The sequence below is a fragment of the Hyla sarda genome, chromosome 1 (genome assembly GCF_029499605.1).
Source record: "Hyla sarda isolate aHylSar1 chromosome 1, aHylSar1.hap1, whole genome shotgun sequence".
Lineage (NCBI taxonomy): Eukaryota > Metazoa > Chordata > Amphibia > Anura > Hylidae > Hyla > Hyla sarda.
This window is the reverse complement of record NC_079189.1, coordinates 261789851-261816417: the sequence shown is the minus strand read 5'-3', so window position 1 is coordinate 261816417 and position 26567 is coordinate 261789851. Positions and strand designations below refer to the sequence as shown.

At 50.7% G+C, this 26567-nt stretch overlaps 30 pseudogenes; all 30 read right to left on the bottom strand.

The window, feature by feature from the left end:
* Positions 1-1060: 1060 nt before the first annotated feature.
* On the bottom strand, positions 1061-1180 carry LOC130351972 (5S ribosomal RNA; annotated as a pseudogene).
* A 272-nt stretch (positions 1181-1452) lies between these two features.
* LOC130352877 (5S ribosomal RNA) lies at positions 1453-1572 on the bottom strand (annotated as a pseudogene).
* Positions 1573-2455: 883 nt separating this feature from the next.
* On the bottom strand, positions 2456-2575 carry LOC130349038 (5S ribosomal RNA; annotated as a pseudogene).
* A 272-nt stretch (positions 2576-2847) lies between these two features.
* LOC130320825 (5S ribosomal RNA) lies at positions 2848-2967 on the bottom strand (annotated as a pseudogene).
* Positions 2968-3441: 474 nt separating this feature from the next.
* On the bottom strand, positions 3442-3561 carry LOC130352875 (5S ribosomal RNA; annotated as a pseudogene).
* A 1079-nt stretch (positions 3562-4640) lies between these two features.
* On the bottom strand, positions 4641-4760 carry LOC130351971 (5S ribosomal RNA; annotated as a pseudogene).
* A 1275-nt stretch (positions 4761-6035) lies between these two features.
* LOC130317824 (5S ribosomal RNA) lies at positions 6036-6155 on the bottom strand (annotated as a pseudogene).
* Positions 6156-6427: 272 nt separating this feature from the next.
* Positions 6428-6547, bottom strand: LOC130320814 (5S ribosomal RNA; annotated as a pseudogene).
* A 474-nt stretch (positions 6548-7021) lies between these two features.
* LOC130352874 (5S ribosomal RNA) lies at positions 7022-7141 on the bottom strand (annotated as a pseudogene).
* Positions 7142-8220: 1079 nt separating this feature from the next.
* On the bottom strand, positions 8221-8340 carry LOC130351970 (5S ribosomal RNA; annotated as a pseudogene).
* Positions 8341-8612: 272 nt separating this feature from the next.
* Positions 8613-8732, bottom strand: LOC130352873 (5S ribosomal RNA; annotated as a pseudogene).
* Positions 8733-9615: 883 nt separating this feature from the next.
* Positions 9616-9735, bottom strand: LOC130317715 (5S ribosomal RNA; annotated as a pseudogene).
* A 664-nt stretch (positions 9736-10399) lies between these two features.
* Positions 10400-10519, bottom strand: LOC130352872 (5S ribosomal RNA; annotated as a pseudogene).
* Positions 10520-11597: 1078 nt separating this feature from the next.
* On the bottom strand, positions 11598-11717 carry LOC130321264 (5S ribosomal RNA; annotated as a pseudogene).
* Positions 11718-12205: 488 nt separating this feature from the next.
* On the bottom strand, positions 12206-12325 carry LOC130351718 (5S ribosomal RNA; annotated as a pseudogene).
* A 1467-nt stretch (positions 12326-13792) lies between these two features.
* On the bottom strand, positions 13793-13912 carry LOC130351709 (5S ribosomal RNA; annotated as a pseudogene).
* An 883-nt stretch (positions 13913-14795) lies between these two features.
* LOC130317610 (5S ribosomal RNA) lies at positions 14796-14915 on the bottom strand (annotated as a pseudogene).
* A 272-nt stretch (positions 14916-15187) lies between these two features.
* LOC130320803 (5S ribosomal RNA) lies at positions 15188-15307 on the bottom strand (annotated as a pseudogene).
* Positions 15308-15781: 474 nt separating this feature from the next.
* LOC130352870 (5S ribosomal RNA) lies at positions 15782-15901 on the bottom strand (annotated as a pseudogene).
* Positions 15902-16980: 1079 nt separating this feature from the next.
* On the bottom strand, positions 16981-17100 carry LOC130351969 (5S ribosomal RNA; annotated as a pseudogene).
* Positions 17101-17372: 272 nt separating this feature from the next.
* Positions 17373-17492, bottom strand: LOC130352869 (5S ribosomal RNA; annotated as a pseudogene).
* Positions 17493-18375: 883 nt separating this feature from the next.
* LOC130317489 (5S ribosomal RNA) lies at positions 18376-18495 on the bottom strand (annotated as a pseudogene).
* Positions 18496-18767: 272 nt separating this feature from the next.
* On the bottom strand, positions 18768-18887 carry LOC130320792 (5S ribosomal RNA; annotated as a pseudogene).
* A 474-nt stretch (positions 18888-19361) lies between these two features.
* Positions 19362-19481, bottom strand: LOC130352868 (5S ribosomal RNA; annotated as a pseudogene).
* Positions 19482-20560: 1079 nt separating this feature from the next.
* On the bottom strand, positions 20561-20680 carry LOC130351968 (5S ribosomal RNA; annotated as a pseudogene).
* Positions 20681-20952: 272 nt separating this feature from the next.
* LOC130352867 (5S ribosomal RNA) lies at positions 20953-21072 on the bottom strand (annotated as a pseudogene).
* Positions 21073-21955: 883 nt separating this feature from the next.
* On the bottom strand, positions 21956-22075 carry LOC130317368 (5S ribosomal RNA; annotated as a pseudogene).
* Positions 22076-23938: 1863 nt separating this feature from the next.
* LOC130321144 (5S ribosomal RNA) lies at positions 23939-24058 on the bottom strand (annotated as a pseudogene).
* Positions 24059-24538: 480 nt separating this feature from the next.
* Positions 24539-24658, bottom strand: LOC130351698 (5S ribosomal RNA; annotated as a pseudogene).
* A 1467-nt stretch (positions 24659-26125) lies between these two features.
* LOC130351687 (5S ribosomal RNA) lies at positions 26126-26245 on the bottom strand (annotated as a pseudogene).
* Positions 26246-26567: the final 322 nt, after the last annotated feature.

The window sequence follows — 26567 nt, the reverse complement described above, 5'->3', positions numbered from 1 at the left end:
GTATACTGTGGATTTAAGCATCAATAAATAATTTTCGGAATCGGAGCAGAAACAGAGCAAAACGTCAACTGCACCCGGGATTCCCAGCCAGTCTCCCATGCTGGTACTTACCAGGCCCGAAGCTGGGTAGCAGTCTGCGATCTGACGAGAACAGGCGCATTCAGCTTAGGATGGCCGTAGACATCTTCACACCCTGTATACTGTGGATTTAAGCATCAATAAATCCTTTTCGGAATCGGAGCGGAAGGCGGCAACAGAGCAAAATGTCAACGGCAGCCGGGATTCCCAGCCAGTGTCCCATGCCGGTACTTACCGGGCCCTAAGATCTGTACCAGTCTGCGATCTGACAAGAACAGGCACATTCAGCTTAGGATGGCCGTCGACAGCTTCACACCTTGTATACTGTGGATTTTAGCATCAATAAATTCTTTTCGGAATCGGAGCGGAAGGCAGCAATAGAGCAAAATGTCAACGGCACCCGGGATTCCCAGCCAGTCTCCCATGCCGGTACCTACTGGGCCCTAAGCTGCGTAGGAGTCTGCGATCTGATGAGAGCAGGCGCGTTCAGCTTAGGATGGCCGTTGACATCTTCACGCCTTGTATACTGTGGATTTAAGCATCAATAAATATTTTTTTTAATCGGAGAGGAAGGCGGCAACAGAGCAAAATGTCAATAGCACCTTGGATTGCCAGCCAGTCTCCCATGCCCGTACTTGCCGGGTAGCAGTCTGCGATCTGACAAGAACAGGCGCATTCAGCTTAGGATAGACAGCTTCACACCCTGTATACTGTGGATTTAAGCATCAATAAATCCTTTTCGGAATCGGAGCAAAATGTCTGCAGAGCTACAGAGCAAAATGTCAACGGCAGCCGGGATTCCCAGCCAGTGTCCCATGCCGGTACTTACCGGGCCCTAAGATCTGTACCAGTCTGCGATCTGACGAGAGCAGGCGCGTTAAGCTTAGGATGGCCGTCGACAGCTTCACACCTTGTATACTGTGGATTTAAGCATCAATAAATTATTTTCGGAATCGGAGCGAAAGGCAGCAATAGAGCAAAATGGCAACGGCACCTGGGACTCCCAGCCAGTCTCCCATGCCAGTACTTACCGGGCCCTAAGCTGGGTAGCAGTCTGCGATCTGACGAGAGCAGGCGCGTTCAGCTTAGGATGGCCATTGACAGCTTCATGCTTTTTATACTGTGCATGTAAGCATCAATAAATCCTTTTCGGAATCGGAGAGGAAGGCGGCAACAGAGCAAAATGTCAATAGCACCTTGGATTGCCAGCCAGTCTCCCATGCCCGTACTTGCCGGGCAGCAGTCTGCGATCTGACAAGAACAGGCACATTCAGCTTAGGATAGCCGTAGACGGCTTCACACCCTGTATACTGTGGATTTAAGCATCAATAAATCCTTTTCGGAATCGAAGCGGAAGGCGGCTACAGAGCAAAATGTCAACAACACCTGGGATTCCCAGCCAGTCTCCCATGCTGATACTTACCGGGCCCTAAGCTGGGTAGCAGTCTGCGATCTGACGAGAGCAGGCGCGTTCAGCTTAGGATGGCCGTTGACGGCTTCACACTTTGTATACTGTGGATTTAAGCATCAATAAATAATTTTCGGAATCGGAGCAGAAACAGAGCAAAATGTCAACTGCACCCGGGATTCCCAGCCAGTCTCCCATGCTGGTACTTACCAGGCCCGAAGCTGGGTAGCAGTCTGCGATCTGACGAGAACAGGCGCATTCAGCTTAGGATGGCCGTAGACATCTTCACACCCTGTATACTGTGGATTTAAGCATCAATAAATCCTTTTCGGAATCGGAGCGGAAGGCGGCAACAGAGCAAAATGTCAACGGCAGCCGGGATTCCCAGCCAGTGTCCCATGCCGGTACTTACCGGGCCCTAAGATCTGTACCAGTCTGCGATCTGACGAGAGCAGGCGCGTTAAGCTTAGGATGGCCGTCGACAGCTTCACACCTTGTATACTGTGGATTTAAGCATCAATAAATTCTTTTCGGAATCGGAGCGGAAGGCAGCAATAGAGCAAAATGTCAAAGGCAACCGGGATTCCCAGCCAGTCTGCCATGCCAGTACTTACCGGGCCCTAAGCTGGGTAGCAGTCTGTAATCTGACGAGAGCAGGAGCGTTCAGCTTAGGATGGCCATTGACAGCTTCATGCTTTTTATACTGTGCATTTCAGCATCAATAAATCCTTTTCGGAATCGGAACGGAAGGCGGCAACAGAGCAAAATGTCAACTGCACCCGGGATTCCCAGCCAGTCTCCCATGCCGGTACTTACTGGGCCCTAAGATCTCTACCAGTCTGCGATCTGAAGAGAGCAGGAGCGTTAAGCTTAGGATGGCCGTCGACAGCTTCACACCTTGTATACTGTGGATTTAAGCATCAATAAATTATTTTCGGAATCGGAGCGGAAGGCAGCAATAGAGCAAAATGTCAACGGCACCAGGTATTCCCAGCCAGTCTCCCATGCCAGTACTTACCGGGCCCTAAGCTGGGTAGCAGTCTGCGATCTGACGAGAGCAGGCGTGTTCAGCTTAGGATGGCCATTGACAGCTTCATGCTTTTTATACTGCGCACTTAAGCATCAATAAATCCTTTTCGGAATCGGAGAGAAAGGCGGGAACAGAGCAAAATGTCAATAGCACCTTGGATTGCCAGCCAGTCTCCCATGCCCGTACTTGCCGGGCAGCAGTCTGCGATCTGACAAGAACAGGCACATTCAGCTTAGGATAGCCGTAGACGGCTTCACACCCTGTATACTGTGGATTTAAGCATCAATAAATCCTTTTCGAAATCGGAGCGGAAGGCGGCAACAGAGCAAAATGTCAACAACACCTGGGATTCCCAGCCAGTCTCCCATGCTGGTACTTACCGGGCCCTAAGCTGGGTAGCAGTCTGCGATCTGACGAGAGCAGGCGCGTTCAGCTTAGGATGGCCGTTGACAGCTTCACGCCCTTTATACTGTGCATTTAAGCATCAATAAATCCTTTTCCGAATCGGAGCGGAAGGCGGCAACAGAGCAAAATGGCAACAGCACCTGGGACTCCCAGCCAGTCTCCCATGCCAGGACTTACCGGGCCCTAAGCTGGGTAGCAGTCTGCGATCTGACGAGAGCAGGCGCGTTCAGCTTAGGATGGCCATTGACAGCTTCATGCTTTTTATACTGTGCATGTAAGCATCAATAAATCCTTTTCGGAATCGGAGAGGAAGGCGGCAACAGAGCAAAATGTCAATAGCACCTTGGATTGCCAGCCAGTCTCCCATGCCCGTACTTGCCGGGCAGCAGTCTGCGATCTGACAAGAACAGGCACATTCAGCTTAGGATAGCCGTAGACGGCTTCACACCCTGTATACTGTGGATTTAAGCATCAATAAATCCTTTTCGGAATCGAAGCGGAAGGCGGCTACAGAGCAAAATGTCAACAACACCTGGGATTCCCAGCCAGTCTCCCATGCTGATACTTACCGGGCCCTAAGCTGGGTAGCAGTCTGCGATCTGACGAGAGCAGGCGCGTTCAGCTTAGGATGGCCGTTGACGGCTTCACACTTTGTATACTGTGGATTTAAGCATCAATAAATAATTTTCGGAATCGGAGCAGAAACAGAGCAAAACGTCAACTGCACCCGGGATTCCCAGCCAGTCTCCCATGCTGGTACTTACCAGGCCCGAAGCTGGGTAGCAGTCTGCGATCTGACGAGAACAGGCGCATTCAGCTTAGGATGGCCGTAGACATCTTCACACCCTGTATACTGTGGATTTAAGCATCAATAAATCCTTTTCGGAATCGGAGCGGAAGGCGGCAACAGAGCAAAATGTCAACGGCAGCCGGGATTCCCAGCCAGTGTCCCATGCCGGTACTTACCGGGCCCTAAGATCTGTACCAGTCTGCGATCTGACAAGAACAGGCACATTCAGCTTAGGATGGCCGTCGACAGCTTCACACCTTGTATACTGTGGATTTTAGCATCAATAAATTCTTTTCGGAATCGGAGCGGAAGGCAGCAATAGAGCAAAATGTCAACGGCACCCGGGATTCCCAGCCAGTCTCCCATGCCGGTACCTACTGGGCCCTAAGCTGCGTAGGAGTCTGCGATCTGATGAGAGCAGGCGCGTTCAGCTTAGGATGGCCGTTGACATCTTCACGCCTTGTATACTGTGGATTTAAGCATCAATAAATATTTTTTTTAATCGGAGAGGAAGGCGGCAACAGAGCAAAATGTCAATAGCACCTTGGATTGCCAGCCAGTCTCCCATGCCCGTACTTGCCGGGTAGCAGTCTGCGATCTGACAAGAACAGGCGCATTCAGCTTAGGATAGCCGTAGACAGCTTCACACCCTGTATACTGTGGATTTAAGCATCAATAAATCCTTTTCGGAATCGGAGCAAAATGTCTGCAGAGCTACAGAGCAAAATGTCAACGGCAGCCGGGATTCCCAGCCAGTGTCCCATGCCGGTACTTACCGGGCCCTAAGATCTGTACCAGTCTGCGATCTGACGAGAGCAGGCGCGTTAAGCTTAGGATGGCCGTCGACAGCTTCACACCTTGTATACTGTGGATTTAAGCATCAATAAATTATTTTCGGAATCGGAGCGAAAGGCAGCAATAGAGCAAAATGGCAACGGCACCTGGGACTCCCAGCCAGTCTCCCATGCCAGTACTTACCGGGCCCTAAGCTGGGTAGCAGTCTGCGATCTGACGAGAGCAGGCGCGTTCAGCTTAGGATGGCCATTGACAGCTTCATGCTTTTTATACTGTGCATGTAAGCATCAATAAATCCTTTTCGGAATCGGAGAGGAAGGCGGCAACAGAGCAAAATGTCAATAGCACCTTGGATTGCCAGCCAGTCTCCCATGCCCGTACTTGCCGGGCAGCAGTCTGCGATCTGACAAGAACAGGCACATTCAGCTTAGGATAGCCGTAGACGGCTTCACACCCTGTATACTGTGGATTTAAGCATCAATAAATCCTTTTCGGAATCGAAGCGGAAGGCGGCTACAGAGCAAAATGTCAACAACACCTGGGATTCCCAGCCAGTCTCCCATGCTGATACTTACCGGGCCCTAAGCTGGGTAGCAGTCTGCGATCTGACGAGAGCAGGCGCGTTCAGCTTAGGATGGCTGTTGACGGCTTCACACTTTGTATACTGTGGATTTTAGCATCAATAAATAATTTTCGGAATCGGAGCAGAAACAGAGCAAAATGTCAACTGCACCCGGGATTCCCAGCCAGTCTCCCATGCTGGTACTTACCAGACCCGAAGCTGGGTAGCAGTCTGCGATCTGACGAGAACAGGCGCATTCAGCTTAGGATGGCCGTAGACATCTTCACACCCTGTATACTGTGGATTTAAGCATCAATAAATCCTTTTCGGAATCGGAGCGGAAGGCGGCAACAGAGCAAAATGTCAACGGCAGCCGGGATTCCCAGCCAGTGTCCCATGCCGGTACTTACCGGGCCCTAAGATCTGTACCAGTCTGCGATCTGACGAGAGCAGGCGCGTTAAGCTTAGGATGGCCGTCGACAGCTTCACACCTTGTATACTGTGGATTTAAGCATCAATAAATTCTTTTCGGAATCGGAGCGGAAGGCAGCAATAGAGCAAAATGTCAAAGGCAACCGGGATTCCCAGCCAGTCTGCCATGCCAGTACTTACCGGGCCCTAAGCTGGGTAGCAGTCTGTAATCTGACGAGAGCAGGAGCGTTCAGCTTAGGATGGCCATTGACAGCTTCATGCTTTTTATACTGTGCATTTCAGCATCAATAAATCCTTTTCGGAATCGGAACGGAAGGCGGCAACAGAGCAAAATGTCAACTGCACCCGGGATTCCCAGCCAGTCTCCCATGCCGGTACTTACTGGTCCCTAAGATCTCTACCAGTCTGCGATCTGACGAGAGCAGGCGCGTTAAGCTTAGGATGGCCGTCGACAGCTTCACACCTTGTATACTGTGGATTTAAGCATCAATAAATTATTTTCGGAATCGGAGCGGAAGGCAGCAATAGAGCAAAATGTCAACGGCACCAGGTATTCCCAGCCAGTCTCCCATGCCAGTACTTACCGGGCCCTAAGCTGGGTAGCAGTCTGCGATCTGACGAGAGCAGGCGCGTTCAGCTTAGGATGGCCATTGACAGCTTCATGCTTTTTATACTGCGCACTTAAGCATCAATAAATCCTTTTCGGAATCGGAGAGAAAGGCGGGAACAGAGCAAAATGTCAATAGCACCTTGGATTGCCAGCCAGTCTCCCATGCCCGTACTTGCCGGGCAGCAGTCTGCGATCTGACAAGAACAGGCACATTCAGCTTAGGATAGCCGTAGACGGCTTCACACCCTGTATACTGTGGATTTAAGCATCAATAAATCCTTTTCGAAATCGGAGCGGAAGGCGGCAACAGAGCAAATTGTCAACAACACCTGGGATTCCCAGCCAGTCTCCCATGCTGGTACTTACCGGGCCCTAAGCTGGGTAGCAGTCTGCGATCTGACGAGAGCAGGCGCGTTCAGCTTAGGATGGCCGTTGACAGCTTCACGCCCTTTATACTGTGCATTTAAGCATCAATAAATCCTTTTCCGAATCGGAGCGGAAGGCGGCAACAGAGCAAAATGGCAACAGCACCTGGTACTCCCAGCCAGTCTCCCATGCCAGGACTTACCGGGCCCTAAGCTGGGTAGCAGTCTGCGATCTGACGAGAGCAGGCGCGTTCAGCTTAGGATGGCCATTGACAGCTTCATGCTTTTTATACTGTGCATGTAAGCATCAATAAATCCTTTTCGGAATCGGAGAGGAAGGCGGCAACAGAGCAAAATGTCAATAGCACCTTGGATTGCCAGCCAGTCTCCCATGCCCGTACTTGCCGGGCAGCAGTCTGCGATCTGACAAGAACAGGCACATTCAGCTTAGGATAGCCGTAGACGGCTTCACACCCTGTATACTGTGGATTTAAGCATCAATAAATCCTTTTCGGAATCGAAGCGGAAGGCGGCTACAGAGCAAAATGTCAACAACACCTGGGATTCCCAGCCAGTCTCCCATGCTGATACTTACCGGGCCCTAAGCTGGGTAGCAGTCTGCGATCTGACGAGAGCAGGCGCGTTCAGCTTAGGATGGCCGTTGACGGCTTCACACTTTGTATACTGTGGATTTAAGCATCAATAAATAATTTTCGGAATCGGAGCAGAAACAGAGCAAAACGTCAACTGCACCCGGGATTCCCAGCCAGTCTCCCATGCTGGTACTTACCAGGCCCGAAGCTGGGTAGCAGTCTGCGATCTGACGAGAACAGGCGCATTCAGCTTAGGATGGCCGTAGACATCTTCACACCCTGTATACTGTGGATTTAAGCATCAATAAATCCTTTTCGGAATCGGAGCGGAAGGCGGCAACAGAGCAAAATGTCAACGGCAGCCGGGATTCCCAGCCAGTGTCCCATGCCGGTACTTACCGGGCCCTAAGATCTGTACCAGTCTGCGATCTGACAAGAACAGGCACATTCAGCTTAGGATGGCCGTCGACAGCTTCACACCTTGTATACTGTGGATTTTAGCATCAATAAATTCTTTTCGGAATCGGAGCGGAAGGCAGCAATAGAGCAAAATGTCAACGGCACCCGGGATTCCCAGCCAGTCTCCCATGCCGGTACCTACTGGGCCCTAAGCTGCGTAGGAGTCTGCGATCTGATGAGAGCAGGCGCGTTCAGCTTAGGATGGCCGTTGACATCTTCACGCCTTGTATACTGTGGATTTAAGCATCAATAAATATTTTTTTTAATCGGAGAGGAAGGCGGCAACAGAGCAAAATGTCAATAGCACCTTGGATTGCCAGCCAGTCTCCCATGCCCGTACTTGCCGGGTAGCAGTCTGCGATCTGACAAGAACAGGCGCATTCAGCTTAGGATAGCCGTAGACAGCTTCACACCCTGTATACTGTGGATTTAAGCATCAATAAATCCTTTTCGGAATCGGAGCAAAATGTCTGCAGAGCTACAGAGCAAAATGTCAACGGCAGCCGGGATTCCCAGCCAGTGTCCCATGCCGGTACTTACCGGGCCCTAAGATCTGTACCAGTCTGCGATCTGACGAGAGCAGGCGCGTTAAGCTTAGGATGGCCGTCGACAGCTTCACACCTTGTATACTGTGGATTTAAGCATCAATAAATTATTTTCGGAATCGGAGCGAAAGGCAGCAATAGAGCAAAATGGCAACGGCACCTGGGACTCCCAGCCAGTCTCCCATGCCAGTACTTACCGGGCCCTAAGCTGGGTAGCAGTCTGCGATCTGACGAGAGCAGGCGCGTTCAGCTTAGGATGGCCATTGACAGCTTCATGCTTTTTATACTGTGCATGTAAGCATCAATAAATCCTTTTCGGAATCGGAGAGGAAGGCGGCAACAGAGCAAAATGTCAATAGCACCTTGGATTGCCAGCCAGTCTCCCATGCCCGTACTTGCCGGGCAGCAGTCTGCGATCTGACAAGAACAGGCACATTCAGCTTAGGATAGCCGTAGACGGCTTCACACCCTGTATACTGTGGATTTAAGCATCAATAAATCCTTTTCGGAATCGAAGCGGAAGGCGGCTACAGAGCAAAATGTCAACAACACCTGGGATTCCCAGCCAGTCTCCCATGCTGATACTTACCGGGCCCTAAGCTGGGTAGCAGTCTGCGATCTGACGAGAGCAGGCGCGTTCAGCTTAGGATGGCCGTTGACGGCTTCACACTTTGTATACTGTGGATTTAAGCATCAATAAATAATTTTCGGAATCGGAGCAGAAACAGAGCAAAATGTCAACTGCACCCGGGATTCCCAGCCAGTCTCCCATGCTGGTACTTACCAGACCCGAAGCTGGGTAGCAGTCTGCGATCTGACGAGAACAGGCGCATTCAGCTTAGGATGGCCGTAGACATCTTCACACCCTGTATACTGTGGATTTAAGCATCAATAAATCCTTTTCGGAATCGGAGCGGAAGGCGGCAACAGAGCAAAATGTCAACGGCAGCCGGGATTCCCAGCCAGTGTCCCATGCCGGTACTTACCGGGCCCTAAGATCTGTACCAGTCTGCGATCTGACGAGAGCAGGCGCGTTAAGCTTAGGATGGCCGTCGACAGCTTCACACCTTGTATACTGTGGATTTAAGCATCAATAAATTCTTTTCGGAATCGGAGCGGAAGGCAGCAATAGAGCAAAATGTCAAAGGCAACCGGGATTCCCAGCCAGTCTGCCATGCCAGTACTTACCGGGCCCTAAGCTGGGTAGCAGTCTGTAATCTGACGAGAGCAGGAGCGTTCAGCTTAGGATGGCCATTGACAGCTTCATGCTTTTTATACTGTGCATTTCAGCATCAATAAATCCTTTTCGGAATCGGAACGGAAGGCGGCAACAGAGCAAAATGTCAACTGCACCCGGGATTCCCAGCCAGTCTCCCATGCCGGTACTTACTGGGCCCTAAGATCTCTACCAGTCTGCGATCTGACGAGAGCAGGCGCGTTAAGCTTAGGATGGCCGTCGACAGCTTCACACCTTGTATACTGTGGATTTAAGCATCAATAAATTATTTTCGGAATCGGAGCGGAAGGCAGCAATAGAGCAAAATGTCAACGGCACCAGGTATTCCCAGCCAGTCTCCCATGCCAGTACTTACCGGGCCCTAAGCTGGGTAGCAGTCTGCGATCTGACGAGAGCAGGCGCGTTCAGCTTAGGATGGCCATTGACAGCTTCATGCTTTTTATACTGCGCACTTAAGCATCAATAAATCCTTTTCGGAATCGGAGAGAAAGGCGGGAACAGAGCAAAATGTCAATAGCACCTTGGATTGCCAGCCAGTCTCCCATGCCCGTACTTGCCGGGCAGCAGTCTGCGATCTGACAAGAACAGGCACATTCAGCTTAGGATGGCCGTTGACAGCTTCACGCCCTTTATACTGTGCATTTAAGCATCAATAAATCCTTTTCCGAATCGGAGCGGAAGGCGGCAACAGAGCAAAATGGCAACGGCACCTGGGACTCCCAGCCAGTCTCCCATGCCAGGACTTACCGGGCCCTAAGCTGGGTAGCAGTCTGCGATCTGACGAGAGCAGGCGCGTTCAGCTTAGGATGGCCATTGACAGCTTCATGCTTTTTATACTGTGCATGTAAGCATCAATAAATCCTTTTCGGAATCGGAGAGGAAGGCGGCAACAGAGCAAAATGTCAATAGCACCTTGGATTGCCAGCCAGTCTCCCATGCCCGTACTTGCCGGGCAGCAGTCTGCGATCTGACAAGAACAGGCACATTCAGCTTAGGATAGCCGTAGACGGCTTCACACCCTGTATACTGTGGATTTAAGCATCAATAAATCCTTTTCGGAATCGAAGCGGAAGGCGGCTACAGAGCAAAATGTCAACAACACCTGGGATTCCCAGCCAGTCTCCCATGCTGATACTTACCGGGCCCTAAGCTGGGTAGCAGTCTGCGATCTGACGAGAGCAGGCGCGTTCAGCTTAGGATGGCCGTTGACGGCTTCACACTTTGTATACTGTGGATTTAAGCATCAATAAATAATTTTCGGTATCGGAGCAGAAACAGAGCAAAATGTCAACTGCACCCGGGATTCCCAGCCAGTCTCCCATGCTGGTACTTACCAGGCCCGAAGCTGGGTAGCAGTCTGCGATCTGACGAGAGAAGGCGCAATCAGCTTATGATGGCCGTTGACAGCTTCTCGCCCTTTATACTATGCATTTAAGCATCAATAAATCCTTTTCGGAATCGTAACGGAAGGCGGCAACAGAGCAAAATGTCAACTGCACCCTGGATTCCCAGCCAGTATCCCATGCTGGTACTTACCAGGCCCTAAGCTGGGTAGCAGTCTGCGATCTGACGATAGCAGGCGCGTTCAGCTTAGGATGGCCGTTGACAGCTTCACAGTTTGTATACTGTGGATTTAAGCATCAATAAAAAATTTTCGGAATCGGAGCAGAAACAGAGCAAAATGTCAACTGCACCCCGGATTCCCAGCCAGTCTCCCATGCTGGTACTTACCAGGTCCAAAGCTGGGTAGCAGTCTGCGATCTGACGAGAACAGGCGCAAACAGCTTAGGATGGCCGTAGACATCTTCACACCCTGTATACTGTGGATTTAAGCATCAATAAATCCTTTTCGGCATCGGAGCGGAAGGCGGCAACAGAGCAAAATGTCAACGACACCTGGGATTCCCAGCCAGTCTCCAATGCTGGTACTTACTGGGCCCTAAGCTGGATAGCAGTCTGCGATCTGATGAGAGCATGCGCGTTCAGCTTAGGATGGCCGTTGACAGCTTCTCGCCCTTTATACTGTGCATTTAGGCATCAATAAATCCTTTTCGGAATCGGAACGGAAGGCGGCAACAGAGCAAAATGTCAACGGCAGCCGGGATTTCCAGCCAGTGTCCCATGCCGGTACTTACCGGGCCCTAAGATCTGTACCAGTCTGCGATCTGACAAGAGCAAGCGCGTTAAGCTTAGGATGGCCGTCGACAGCTTCACACCTTGTATACTGTGGATTTAAGCATCAATAAATTATTTTCGGAATCGGAGCGGAAGGCAGCAATAGAGCAAAATGTCAACGGCACCCGGGATTCCCAGCCAGTCTCCCATGCCAGTACTTACCGGGCCCTAAGCTGGGTAGCAGTCTGCGATCTGACGAGAGCAGGCGCGTTCAGCTTAGGATGGCCGTTGACATCTTCACGCCTTGTATACTGTGGATTTAAGCATCAATAAATATTTTTTTTAATCGGAGAGGAAGGCGGCAACAGATCAAAATGTCAATAGCACCTTGGATTGCTAGCCAGTCTCCCATGCCCGTACTTGCCGGGCAGCAGTCTGCAATCTGACAAGAACAGGCGCATTCAGCTTAGGATAGCCGTAGACGGCTTCACACTCTGTATATTGTGGATTTAAGCATCAATAAATCCTTTTCGGAATCGGAGCAAAATGTCTACAGAGCTACAGAGCAACAGAGCAAAATGTCAACAACACCTGAGATTCCCAGCCAGTCTCCCATGCTGGTACTTACCGGGCCCTAAGCTGGGTAGCAGTCTGCGATCTGACGAGAGCAGGCGCGTTCAGCTTAGGATGGCAGTTAACAGCTTCACGCTCTTTATACTGTGCATTTAAGCATCAATAAATCCTTTTCCGAATCGGAGCGGAAGGCGGCAACAGATTAAAATGTCAACTGCACCCGGGATTCCCAGCCAGTCTCCCATGCTGGTACTTACCAGGCCCTAAGCTGGGTAGCAGTCTGCGATCTGACGAGAGCAGGCGCGTTCAGCTTAGGATGGCCGTTGACAGCTTCACATTTTGTATACTGTGCATTTAAGCATCAATAAATCCTTTTCGGAATCGGAACGGAAGGCGGCAACAGAGCAAAATGTCAACTGCACCCGGGATTCCCAGCCAGTGTCCCATGCCGGTACTTACCGGGCCCTAAGATCTGTACCAGTCTGCGATCTGACGAGAGCAGGCGCGTTCAGCTTAGGATGGCCGTTGACAGCTTCACACTTTGTATACTGTGGATTTAAGCATCAATAAATAATTTTCGGAATCGGAGCAGAAACAGAGTAAAATGTCAACTGCACCCGGGATTCCCAGCCAGTCTCCCATGCTGGTACTTACCAGGCCCGAAGCTGGGTAGCAGTCTACGATCTGACGAGAACAGACACATTCAGCTTAGGATGGCCGTAGACATCTTCACACCCTGTATACTGTGGATTTAAGCATCAATAAATCCTTTACGGAATCGGAGCGGAAGGCGGCAACAGAGCAAAATGTCAACGACACCTGGGATTCCCAGCCAGTCTCCCATGCTGGTACTTACCAGGCTCGAAGCTGGGTAGCAGTCTACGATCTGACGAGAACAGACACATTCAGCTTAGGATGGCCGTAGACATCTTCACACCCTGTATACTGTGCATTTAAGCATCAATAAATCCTTTTCCGAATCGGAGCGGAAGGCGGCAACAGAGCAAAATGTCAACTGCACCCGGGATACCCAGCCAGTCTCCCATGCTGGTACTTACTGGGCCCTAAGCTGGGTAGCAGTCTGTGATCTGACGAGAGCAGGCGCGTTCAGCTTAGGATGGCCGTTGACATCTTTATGCCTTGTATATTGTGGATTTAAGCATCAATAAATATTTTTATTAATCGGAGAAGAAGGCGGCAACAGAGCAAAATGTCAATGGCACCTTGGATTGCCAGCCAGTCTCCCATGCTGCTATCTGCCGGGCAGCAGTCTGCGATCTGAGGAGAGCAGGCACGTTCAGGCTTAGGATGGCCGTTGACAGCTTCACACCCTGTATATTGTGGATTTAAGCATCAATAAATCCTTTTCCGAATCGGAGCGGAAGGCGGCAACAGATTAAATTGTCAACTGCACCCGGGATTCCCAGCCAGTCTCCCATGCTGGTACTTACTAGGCCCTAAGCTGGGTAGCAGTCTGCAATCTGACGAGAGCAGGCGCGTTCAGCTTAGGATGGCCGTTGACAGCTTCATTCTTTGTATACTGTGCATTTAAGCATCAATAAATATTTTTATTAATCGAAGAGGAAGGCGGCAACAGAGCAAAATGTCAATGGCACCTTGGATTGCCAGCCAGTCTCCCATGCCGGTAACTGCCGGGCAGCAGTCTGCGATCTGAGGAAAGCAGGCACGTTCAGGCTTATGATGGCCGTTGACAGCTTCACACCCTGTATATTGTGGATTTAAGCATCAATAAATCCTTTTCCGAATCGGAGCGGAAGGCGGCAACAGATTAAAATGTCAACTGCACCCGGGATTCCCAGCCAGTCTCCCATGCTGGTACTTACCAGGCCCTAAGCTGGGTAGCAGTCTGCGATCTGACGAGAGCAGGCGCGTTCAGCTTAGGATGGCCGTTGACAGCTTCACACTTTGTATACTGTGGATTTAAGCATCAATAAATAATTTTCAGAATCGGAGCAGAAGCAGAGCAAAATGTCAACTGCACCCGGGATTCCCAGCCAGTCTCCCATGCTGGTACTTACCAGGCCCGAAGCTGGGTAGCAGTCTGCGATCTGACGAGAACAGGCGCATTCAGCTTAGGATGGCCGTAGACATCTTCACACCCTGTATACTGTGGATTTAAGCATCAATAAATCCTTTTCGGAATCGGAGCGGAAGGCGGCAACAGAGCAAAATGTCAACGGCAGCCGGGATTCCCAGCCAGTGTCCCATGCCGGTACTTACCGGGCCCTAAGATCTGTACCAGTCTGCGATCTGACGAGAGCAGGCGCGTTAAGCTTAGGATGGCCGTCGACAGCCTCACACCTTGTATACTGTGGATTTAAGCATCAATAAATTCTTTTCGGAATCGGAGCGGAAGGCAGCAATAGAGCAAAATGTCAAAGGCAACCGGGATTCCCAGCCAGTCTGCCATGCCAGTACTTACCGGGCCCTTAGCTGGGTAGCAGTCTGTAATCTGACGAGAGCAGGAGCGTTCAGCTTAGGATGGCCATTGACAGCTTCATGCTTTTTATACTGTGCATTTCAGCATCAATAAATCCTTTTCGGAATCGGAACGGAAGGCGGCAACAGAGCAAAATGTCAACTGCACCCGGGATTCCCAGCCAGTCTCCCATGCCGGTACTTACTGGGCCCTAAGATCTCTACCAGTCTGCGATCTGACGAGAGCAGGCGCGTTAAGCTTAGGATGGCCGTCGACAGCTTCACACCTTGTATACTGTGGATTTAAGCATCAATAAATTATTTTCGGAATCGGAGCGGAAGGCAGCAATAGAGCAAAATGTCAACGGCACCAGGTATTCCCAGCCAGTCTCCCATGCCAGTACTTACCGGGCCCTAAGCTGGGTAGCAGTCTGCGATCTGACGAGAGCAGGCGCGTTCAGCTTAGGATGGCCATTGACAGCTTCATGCTTTTTATACTGCGCACTTAAGCATCAATAAATCCTTTTCGGAATCGGAGAGAAAGGCGGGAACAGAGCAAAATGTCAATAGCACCTTGGATTGCCAGCCAGTCTCCCATGCCCGTACTTGCCGGGCAGCAGTCTGCGATCTGACAAGAACAGGCACATTCAGCTTAGGATAGCCGTAGACGGCTTCACACCCTGTATACTGTGGATTTAAGCATCAATAAATCCTTTTCGAAATCGGAGCGGAAGGCGGCAACAGAGCAAAATGTCAACAACACCTGGGATTCCCAGCCAGTCTCCCATGCTGGTACTTACCGGGCCCTAAGCTGGGTAGCAGTCTGCGATCTGACGAGAGCAGGCGCGTTCAGCTTAGGATGGCCGTTGACAGCTTCACGCCCTTTATACTGTGCATTTAAGCATCAATAAATCCTTTTCCGAATCGGAGCGGAAGGCGGCAACAGAGCAAAATGGCAACAGCACCTGGGACTCCCAGCCAGTCTCCCATGCCAGGACTTACCGGGCCCTAAGCTGGGTAGCAGTCTGCGATCTGACGAGAGCAGGCGCGTTCAGCTTAGGATGGCCATTGACAGCTTCATGCTTTTTATACTGTGCATGTAAGCATCAATAAATCCTTTTCGGAATCGGAGAGGAAGGCGGCAACAGAGCAAAATGTCAATAGCACCTTGGATTGCCAGCCAGTCTCCCATGCCCGTACTTGCCGGGCAGCAGTCTGCGATCTGACAAGAACAGGCACATTCAGCTTAGGATAGCCGTAGACGGCTTCACACCCTGTATACTGTGGATTTAAGCATCAATAAATCCTTTTCGGAATCGAAGCGGAAGGCGGCTACAGAGCAAAATGTCAACAACACCTGGGATTCCCAGCCAGTCTCCCATGCTGATACTTACCGGGCCCTAAGCTGGGTAGCAGTCTGCGATCTGACGAGAGCAGGCGCGTTCAGCTTAGGATGGCCGTTGACGGCTTCACACTTTGTATACTGTGGATTTAAGCATCAATAAATAATTTTCGGAATCGGAGCAGAAACAGAGCAAAACGTCAACTGCACCCGGGATTCCCAGCCAGTCTCCCATGCTGGTACTTACCAGGCCCGAAGCTGGGTAGCAGTCTGCGATCTGACGAGAACAGGCGCAATCAGCTTAGGATGGCCGTAGACATCTTCACACCCTGTATACTGTGGATTTAAGCATCAATAAATCCTTTTCGGAATCGGAGCGGAAGGCGGCAACAGAGCAAAATGTCAACGGCAGCCGGGATTCCCAGCCAGTGTCCCATGCCGGTACTTACCGGGCCCTAAGATCTGTACCAGTCTGCGATCTGACAAGAACAGGCACATTCAGCTTAGGATGGCCGTCGACAGCTTCACACCTTGTATACTGTGGATTTTAGCATCAATAAATTCTTTTCGGAATCGGAGCGGAAGGCAGCAATAGAGCAAAATGTCAACGGCACCCGGGATTCCCAGCCAGTCTCCCATGCCGGTACCTACTGGGCCCTAAGCTGCGTAGGAGTCTGCGATCTGATGAGAGCAGGCGCGTTCAGCTTAGGATGGCCGTTGACATCTTCACGCCTTGTATACTGTGGATTTAAGCATCAATAAATATTTTTTTTAATCGGAGAGGAAGGCGGCAACAGAGCAAAATGTCAATAGCACCTTGGATTGCCAGCCAGTCTCCCATGCCCGTACTTGCCGGGTAGCAGTCTGCGATCTGACAAGAACAGGCGCATTCAGCTTAGGATAGCCGTAGACAGCTTCACACCCTGTATACTGTGGATTTAAGCATCAATAAATCCTTTTCGGAATCGGAGCAAAATGTCTGCAGAGCTACAGAGCAAAATGTCAACGGCAGCCGGGATTCCCAGCCAGTGTCCCATGCCGGTACTTACCGGGCCCTAAGATCTGTACCAGTCTGCGATCTGACGAGAGCAGGCGCGTTAAGCTTAGGATGGCCGTCGACAGCTTCACACCTTGTATACTGTGGATTTAAGCATCAATAAATTATTTTCGGAATCGGAGCGAAAGGCAGCAATAGAGCAAAATGGCAACGGCACCTGGGACTCCCAGCCAGTCTCCCATGCCAGTACTTACCGGGCCCTAAGCTGGGTAGCAGTCTGCGATCTGACGAGAGCAGGCGCGTTCAGCTTAGGATGGCCATTGACAGCTTCATGCTTTTTATACTGTGCATGTAAGCATCAATAAATCCTTTTCGGAATCGGAGAGGAAGGCGGCAACAGAGCAAAATGTCAATAGCACCTTGGATTGCCAGCCAGTCTCCCATGCCCGTACTTGCCGGGCAGCAGTCTGCGATCTGACAAGAACAGGCACATTCAGCTTAGGATAGCCGTAGACGGCTTCACACCCTGTATACTGTGGATTTAAGCATCAATAAATCCTTTTCGGAATCGAAGCGGAAGGCGGCTACAGAGCAAAATGTCAACAACACCTGGGATTCCCAGCCAGTCTCCCATGCTGATACTTACCGGGCCCTAAGCTGGGTAGCAGTCTGCGATCTGACGAGAGCAGGCGCGTTCAGCTTAGGATGGCCGTTGACGGCTTCACACTTTGTATACTGTGGATTTAAGCATCAATAAATAATTTTCGGAATCGGAGCAGAAACAGAGCAAAATGTCAACTGCACCCGGGATTCCCAGCCAGTCTCCCATGCTGGTACTTACCAGACCCGAAGCTGGGTAGCAGTCTGCGATCTGACGAGAACAGGCGCATTCAGCTTAGGATGGCCGTAGACATCTTCACACCCTGTATACTGTGGATTTAAGCATCAATAAATCCTTTTCGGAATCGGAGCGGAAGGCGGCAACAGAGCAAAATGTCAACGGCAGCCGGGATTCCCAGCCAGTGTCCCATGCCGGTACTTACCGGGCCCTAAGATCTGTACCAGTCTGCGATCTGACGAGAGCAGGCGCGTTAAGCTTAGGATGGCCGTCGACAGCTTCACACCTTGTATACTGTGGATTTAAGCATCAATAAATTCTTTTCGGAATCGGAGCGGAAGGCAGCAATAGAGCAAAATGTCAAAGGCAACCGGGATTCCCAGCCAGTCTGCCATGCCAGTACTTACCGGGCCCTAAGCTGGGTAGCAGTCTGTAATCTGACGAGAGCAGGAGCGTTCAGCTTAGGATGGCCATTGACAGCTTCATGCTTTTTATACTGTGCATTTCAGCATCAATAAATCCTTTTCGGAATCGGAACGGAAGGCGGCAACAGAGCAAAATGTCAACTGCACCCGGGATTCCCAGCCAGTCTCCCATGCCGGTACTTACTGGGCCCTAAGATCTCTACCAGTCTGCGATCTGACGAGAGCAGGCGCGTTAAGCTTAGGATGGCCGTCGACAGCTTCACACCTTGTATACTGTGGATTTAAGCATCAATAAATTATTTTCGGAATCGGAGCGGAAGGCAGCAATAGAGCAAAATGTCAACGGCACCAGGTATTCCCAGCCAGTCTCCCATGCCAGTACTTACCGGGCCCTAAGCTGGGTAGCAGTCTGCGATCTGACGAGAGCAGGCGCGTTCAGCTTAGGATGGCCATTGACAGCTTCATGCTTTTTATACTGCGCACTTAAGCATCAATAAATCCTTTTCGGAATCGGAGAGAAAGGCGGGAACAGAGCAAAATGTCAATAGCACCTTGGATTGCCAGCCAGTCTCCCATGCCCGTACTTGCCGGGCAGCAGTCTGCGATCTGACAAGAACAGGCACATTCAGCTTAGGATAGCCGTAGACGGCTTCACACCCTGTATACTGTGGATTTAAGCATCAATAAATCCTTTTCGAAATCGGAGCGGAAGGCGGCAACAGAGCAAATTGTCAACAACACCTGGGATTCCCAGCCAGTCTCCCATGCTGGTACTTACCGGGCCCTAAGCTGGGTAGCAGTCTGCGATCTGACGAGAGCAGGCGCGTTCAGCTTAGGATGGCCGTTGACAGCTTCACGCCCTTTATACTGTGCATTTAAGCATCAATAAATCCTTTTCCGAATCGGAGCGGAAGGCGGCAACAGAGCAAAATGGCAACAGCACCTGGTACTCCCAGCCAGTCTCCCATGCCAGGACTTACCGGGCCCTAAGCTGGGTAGCAGTCTGCGATCTGACGAGAGCAGGCGCGTTCAGCTTAGGATGGCCATTGACAGCTTCATGCTTTTTATACTGTGCATGTAAGCATCAATAAATCCTTTTCGGAATCGGAGAGGAAGGCGGCAACAGAGCAAAATGTCAATAGCACCTTGGATTGCCAGCCAGTCTCCCATGCCCGTACTTGCCGGGCAGCAGTCTGCGATCTGACAAGAACAGGCACATTCAGCTTAGGATAGCCGTAGACGGCTTCACACCCTGTATACTGTGGATTTAAGCATCAATAAATCCTTTTCGGAATCGAAGCGGAAGGCGGCTGCAGAGCAAAATGTCAACAACACCTGGGATTCCCAGCCAGTCTCCCATGCTGATACTTACCGGGCCCTAAGCTGGGTAGCAGTCTGCGATCTGACGAGAGCAGGCGCGTTCAGCTTAGGATGGCCGTTGACGGCTTCACACTTTGTATACTGTGGATTTAAGCATCAATAAATAATTTTCGGAATCGGAGCAGAAACAGAGCAAAACGTCAACTGCACCCGGGATTCCCAGCCAGTCTCCCATGCTGGTACTTACCAGGCCCGAAGCTGGGTAGCAGTCTGCGATCTGACGAGAACAGGCGCATTCAGCTTAGGATGGCCGTAGACATCTTCACACCCTGTATACTGTGGATTTAAGCATCAATAAATCCTTTTCGGAATCGGAGCGGAAGGCGGCAACAGAGCAAAATGTCAACGGCAGCCGGGATTCCCAGCCAGTGTCCCATGCCGGTACTTACCGGGCCCTAAGATCTGTACCAGTCTGCGATCTGACAAGAACAGGCACATTCAGCTTAGGATGGCCGTCGACAGCTTCACACCTTGTATACTGTGGATTTTAGCATCAATAAATTCTTTTCGGAATCGGAGCGGAAGGCAGCAATAGAGCAAAATGTCAACGGCACCCGGGATTCCCAGCCAGTCTCCCATGCCGGTACCTACTGGGCCCTAAGCTGCGTAGGAGTCTGCGATCTGATGAGAGCAGGCGCGTTCAGCTTAGGATGGCCGTTGACATCTTCACGCCTTGTATACTGTGGATTTAAGCATCAATAAATATTTTTTTTAATCGGAGAGGAAGGCGGCAACAGAGCAAAATGTCAATAGCACCTTGGATTGCCAGCCAGTCTCCCATGCCCGTACTTGCCGGGTAGCAGTCTGCGATCTGACAAGAACAGGCGCATTCAGCTTAGGATAGCCGTAGACAGCTTCACACCCTGTATACTGTGGATTTAAGCATCAATAAATCCTTTTCGGAATCGGAGCAAAATGTCTGCAGAGCTACAGAGCAAAATGTCAACGGCAGCCGGGATTCCCAGCCAGTGTCCCATGCCGGTACTTACCGGGCCCTAAGATCTGTACCAGTCTGCGATCTGACGAGAGCAGGCGCGTTAAGCTTAGGATGGCCGTCGACAGCTTCACACCTTGTATACTGTGGATTTAAGCATCAATAAATTATTTTCGGAATCGGAGCGAAAGGCAGCAATAGAGCAAAATGGCAACGGCACCTGGGACTCCCAGCCAGTCTCCCATGCCAGTACTTACCGGGCCCTAAGCTGGGTAGCAGTCTGCGATCTGACGAGAGCAGGCGCGTTCAGCTTAGGATGGCCATTGACAGCTTCATGCTTTTTATACTGTGCATGTAAGCATCAATAAATCCTTTTCGGAATCGGAGAGGAAGGCGGCAACAGAGCAAAATGTCAATAGCACCTTGGATTGCCAGCCAGTCTCCCATGCCCGTACTTGCCGGGCAGCAGTCTGCGATCTGACAAGAACAGGCACATTCAGCTTAGGATAGCCGTAGACGGCTTCACACCCTGTATACTGTGGATTTAAGCATCAATAAATCCTTTTCGGAATCGAAGCGGAAGGCGGCTACAGAGCAAAATGTCAACAACACCTGGGATTCCCAGCCAGTCTCCCATGCTGATACTTACCGGGCCCTAAGCTGGGTAGCAGTCTGCGATCTGACGAGAGCAGGCGCGTTCAGCTTAGGATGGCCGTTGACGGCTTCACACTTTGTATACTGTGGATTTAAGCATCAATAAATAATTTTCGGAATCAGAGCAGAAACAGAGCAAAATGTCAACTGCACCCGGGATTCCCAGCCAGTCTCCCATGCTGGTACTTACCAGGCCCGAAGCTGGGTAGCAGTCTGCGATCTGACGAGAACAGGCGCATTCAGCTTAGGATGGCCGTAGACATCTTCACACCCTGTATACTGTGGATTTAAGCATCAATAAATCCTTTTCGGAATCGGAGCGGAAGGCGGCAACAGAGCAAAATGTCAACGGCAGCCGGGATTCCCAGCCAGTGTCCCATGCCGGTACTTACCGGGCCCTAAGATCTGTACCAGTCTGCGATCTGACGAGAGCAGGCGCGTTAAGCTTAGGATGGCCTTCGACAGCTTCACACCTTGTATACTGTGGATTTAAGCATCAATAAATTCTTTTCGGAATCGGAGCGGAAGGCAGCAATAGAGCAAAATGTCAAAGGCAACCGGGATTCCCAGCCAGTCTGCCATGCCAGTACTTACCGGGCCCTAAGCTGGGTAGCAGTCTGTAATCTGACGAGAGCAGGAGCGTTCAGCTTAGGATGGCCATTGACAGCTTCATGCTTTTTATACTGTGCATTTCAGCATCAATAAATCCTTTTCGGAATCGGAACGGAAGGCGGCAACAGAGCAAAATGTCAACTGCACCCGGGATTCCCAGCCAGTCTCCCATGCCGGTACTTACTGGGCCCTAAGATCTCTACCAGTCTGCGATCTGACGAGAGCAGGCGCGTTAAGCTTAGGATGGCCGTCGACAGCTTCACACCTTGTATACTGTGGATTTAAGCATCAATAAATTATTTTCGGAATCGGAGCGGAAGGCAGCAATAGAGCAAAATGTCAACGGCACCAGGTATTCCCAGCCAGTCTCCCATGCCAGTACTTACCGGGCCCTAAGCTGGGTAGCAGTCTGCGATCTGACGAGAGCAGGCGCGTTCAGCTTAGGATGGCCATTGACAGCTTCATGCTTTTTTTTACTGCGCACTTAAGCATCAATAAATCCTTTTCGGAATCGGAGAGAAAGGCGGGAACAGAGCAAAATGTCAATAGCACCTTGGATTGCCAGCCAGTCTCCCATGCCCGTACTTGCCGGGCAGCAGTCTGCGATCTGACAAGAACAGGCACATTCAGCTTAGGATGGCCGTTGACAGCTTCACGCCCTTTATACTGTGCATTTAAGCATCAATAAATCCTTTTCCGAATCGGAGCGGAAGGCGGCAACAGAGCAAAATGGCAACGGCACCTGGGACTCCCAGCCAGTCTCCCATGCCAGGACTTACCGGGCCCTAAGCTGGGTAGCAGTCTGCGATCTGACGAGAGCAGGCGCGTTCAGCTTAGGATGGCCATTGACAGCTTCATGCTTTTTATACTGTGCATGTAAGCATCAATAAATCCTTTTCGGAATCGGAGAGGAAGGCGGCAACAGAGCAAAATGTCAATAGCACCTTGGATTGCCAGCCAGTCTCCCATGCCCGTACTTGCCGGGCAGCAGTCTGCGATCTGACAAGAACAGGCACATTCAGCTTAGGATAGCCGTAGACGGCTTCACACCCTGTATACTGTGGATTTAAGCATCAATAAATCCTTTTCGGAATCGAAGCGGAAGGCGGCTACAGAGCAAAATGTCAACAACACCTGGGATTCCCAGCCAGTCTCCCATGCTGATACTTACCGGGCCCTAAGATGGGTAGCAGTCTGCGATCTGACGAGAGCAGGCGCGTTCAGCTTAGGATGGCCGGTGACGGCTTCACACTTTGTATACTGTGGATTTAAGCATCAATAAATAATTTTCGGTATCGGAGCAGAAACAGAGCAAAATGTCAACTGCACCCGGGATTCCCAGCCAGTCTCCCATGCTGGTACTTACCAGGCCCGAAGCTGGGTAGCAGTCTACGATCTGACGAGAGAAGGCGCAATCAGCTTAGGATGGCCGTTGACAGCTTCTCGCCCTTTATACTGTGCATTTAAGCATCAATAAATCCTTTTCGGAATCGTAACGGAAGGCGGCAACAGAGCAAAATGTCAACTGCACCCTGGATTCCCAGCCAGTCTCCCATGCTGGTACTTACCAGGCCCTAAGCTGGGTAGCAGTCTGCGATCTGACGAGAGCAGGCGCGTTCAGCTTAGGATGGCCGTTGACAGCTTCACAGTTTGTATACTGTGGATTTAAGCATCAATAAAAAATTTTCGGAATCGGAGCAGAAACAGAGCAAAATGTCAACTGCACCCCGGATTCCCAGCCAGTCTCCCATGCTGGTACTTACCAGGTCCAAAGCTGGGTAGCAGTCTGCGATCTGACGAGAACAGGCGCAAACAGCTTAGGATGGCCGTAGACATCTTCACACTCTGTATACTGTGGATTTAAGCATCAATAAATCCTTTTCGGCATCGGAGCGGAAGGCGGCAACAGAGCAAAATGTCAACGACACCTGGGATTCCCAGCCAGTCTCCAATGCTGGTACTTACTGGGCCCTAAGCTGGATAGCAGTCTGCGATCTGATGAGAGCATGCGCGTTCAGCTTAGGATGGCCGTTGACAGCTTCTCGCCCTTTATACTGTGCATTTAGGCATCAATAAATCCTTTTCGGAATCGGAACGGAAGGCGGCAACAGAGCAAAATGTCAACGGCAGCCGGGATTTCCAGCCAGTGTCCCATGCCGGTACTTACCGGGCCCTAAGATCTGTACCAGTCTGCGATCTGACAAGAGCAGGCGCGTTAAGCTTAGGATGGCCGTCGACAGCTTCACACCTTGTATACTGTGGATTTAAGCATCAATAAATTATTTTCGGAATCGGAGCGGAAGGCAGCAATAGAGCAAAATGTCAACGGCACCCGGGATTCCCAGCCAGTCTCCCATGCCAGTACTTACCGGGCCCTAAGCTGGGTAGCAGTCTGCGATCTGACGAGAGCAGGCGCGTTCAGCTTAGGATGGCCGTTGACATCTTCACGCCTTGTATACTGTGGATTTAAGCATCAATAAATATTTTTTTTAATCGGAGAGGAAGGCGGCAACAGATCAAAATGTCAATAGCACCTTGGATTGCTAGCCAGTCTCCCATGCCCGTACTTGCCGGGCAGCAGTCTGCAATCTGACAAGAACAGGCGCATTCAGCTTAGGATAGCCGTAGACGGCTTCACACTCTGTATATTGTGGATTTAAGCATCAATAAATCCTTTTCGGAATCGGAGCAAAATGTCTACAGAGCTACAGAGCAAAATGTCAACAACACCTGAGATTCCCAGCCAGTCTCCCATGCTGGTACTTACCGGGCCCTAAGCTGGGTAGCAGTCTGCGATCTGACGAGAGCAGGCGCGTTCAGCTTAGGATGGCAGTTAACAGCTTCACGCTCTTTATACTGTGCATTTAAGCATCAATAAATCCTTTTCCGAATCGGAGCGGAAGGCGGCAACAGATTAAAATGTCAACTGCACCCGGGATTCCCAGCCAGTCTCCCATGCTGGTACTTACCAGGCCCTAAGCTGGGTAGCAGTCTGCGATCTGACGAGAGCAGGCGCGTTCAGCTTAGGATGGCCGTTGACAGCTTCACATTTTGTATACTGTGCATTTAAGCATCAATAAATCCTTTTCGGAATCGGAACGGAAGGCGGCAACAGAGCAAAATGTCAACTGCACCCGGGATTCCCAGCCAGTGTCCCATGCCGGTACTTACCGGGCCCTAAGATCTGTACCAGTCTGCGATCTGACGAGAGCAGGCGCGTTCAGCTTAGGATGGCCGTTGACAGCTTCACACTTTGTATACTGTGGATTTAAGCATCAATAAATAATTTTCGGAATCGGAGCAGAAACAGAGTAAAATGTCAACTGCACCCGGGATTCCCAGCCAGTCTCCCATGCTGGTACTTACCAGGCCCGAAGCTGGGTAGCAGTCTACGATCTGACGAGAACAGACACATTCAGCTTAGGATGGCCGTAGACATCTTCACACCCTGTATACTGTGGATTTAAGCATCAATAAATCCTTTACGGAATCGGAGCGGAAGGCGGCAACAGAGCAAAATGTCAACGACACCTGGGATTCCCAGCCAGTCTCCCATGCTGGTACTTACCAGGCCCGAAGCTGGGTAGCAGTCTACGATCTGACGAGAACAGACACATTCAGCTTAGGATGGCCGTAGACATCTTCACACCCTGTATACTGTGCATTTAAGCATCAATAAATCCTTTTCCGAATCGGAGCGGAAGGCGGCAACAGAGCAAAATGTCAACTGCACCCGGGATTCCCAGCCAGTCTCCCATGCTGGTACTTACTGGGCCCTAAGCTGGGTAGCAGTCTGTGATCTGACGAGAGCAGGCGCATTCAGCTTAGGATGGCCGTTGACATCTTTATGCCTTGTATATTGTGGATTTAAGCATCAATAAATATTTTTATTAATCGGAGAAGAAGGCGGCAACAGAGCAAAATGTCAATGGCACCTTGGATTGCCAGCCAGTCTCCCATGCTGCTATCTGCCGGGCAGCAGTCTGCGATCTGAGGAGAGCAGGCACGTTCAGGCTTAGGATGGCCGTTGACAGCTTCACACCCTGTATATTGTGGATTTAAGCATCAATAAATCCTTTTCCGAATCGGAGCGGAAGGCGGCAACAGATTAAATTGTCAACTGCACCCGGGATTCCCAGCCAGTCTCCCATGCTGGTACTTACTAGGCCCTAAGCTGGGTAGCAGTCTGCAATCTGACGAGAGCAGGCGCGTTCAGCTTAGGATGGCCGTTGACAGCTTCACTCTTTGTATACTGTGCATTTAAGCATCAATAAATATTTTTATTAATCGAAGAGGAAGGCGGCAACAGAGCAAAATGTCAATGGCACCTTGGATTGCCAGCCAGTCTCCCATGCCGGTAACTGCCGGGCAGCAGTCTGCGATCTGAGGAAAGCAGGCACGTTCAGGCTTATGATGGCCGTTGACAGCTTCACACCCTGTATATTGTGGATTTAAGCATCAATAAATCCTTTTCCGAATCGGAGCGGACGGCGGCAACAGATTAAAATGTCAACTGCACCCGGGATTCCCAGCCAGTCTCCCATGCTGGTACTTACCAGGCCCTAAGCTGGGTAGCAGTCTGCGATCTGACGAGAGCAGGCGCGTTCAGCTTAGGATGGCCGTTGACAGCTTCACACTTTGTATACTGTGGATTTAAGCATCAATAAATAATTTTCAGAATCGGAGCAGAAGCAGAGCAAAATGTCAACTGCACCCGGGATTCCCAGCCAGTCTCCCATGCTGGTACTTACCATGCCCGAAGCTGGGTAGCAGTCTGCGATCTGACGAGAACAGGCGCATTCAGCTTAGGATGGCCGTAGACATCTTCACACCCTGTATACTGTGGATTTAAGCATCAATAAATCCTTTTCGGAATCGGAGCGGAAGGCGGCAACAGAGCAAAATGCCAACAACACCTGGGATTCCCAGCCAGTCTCCCATGCTGGTAC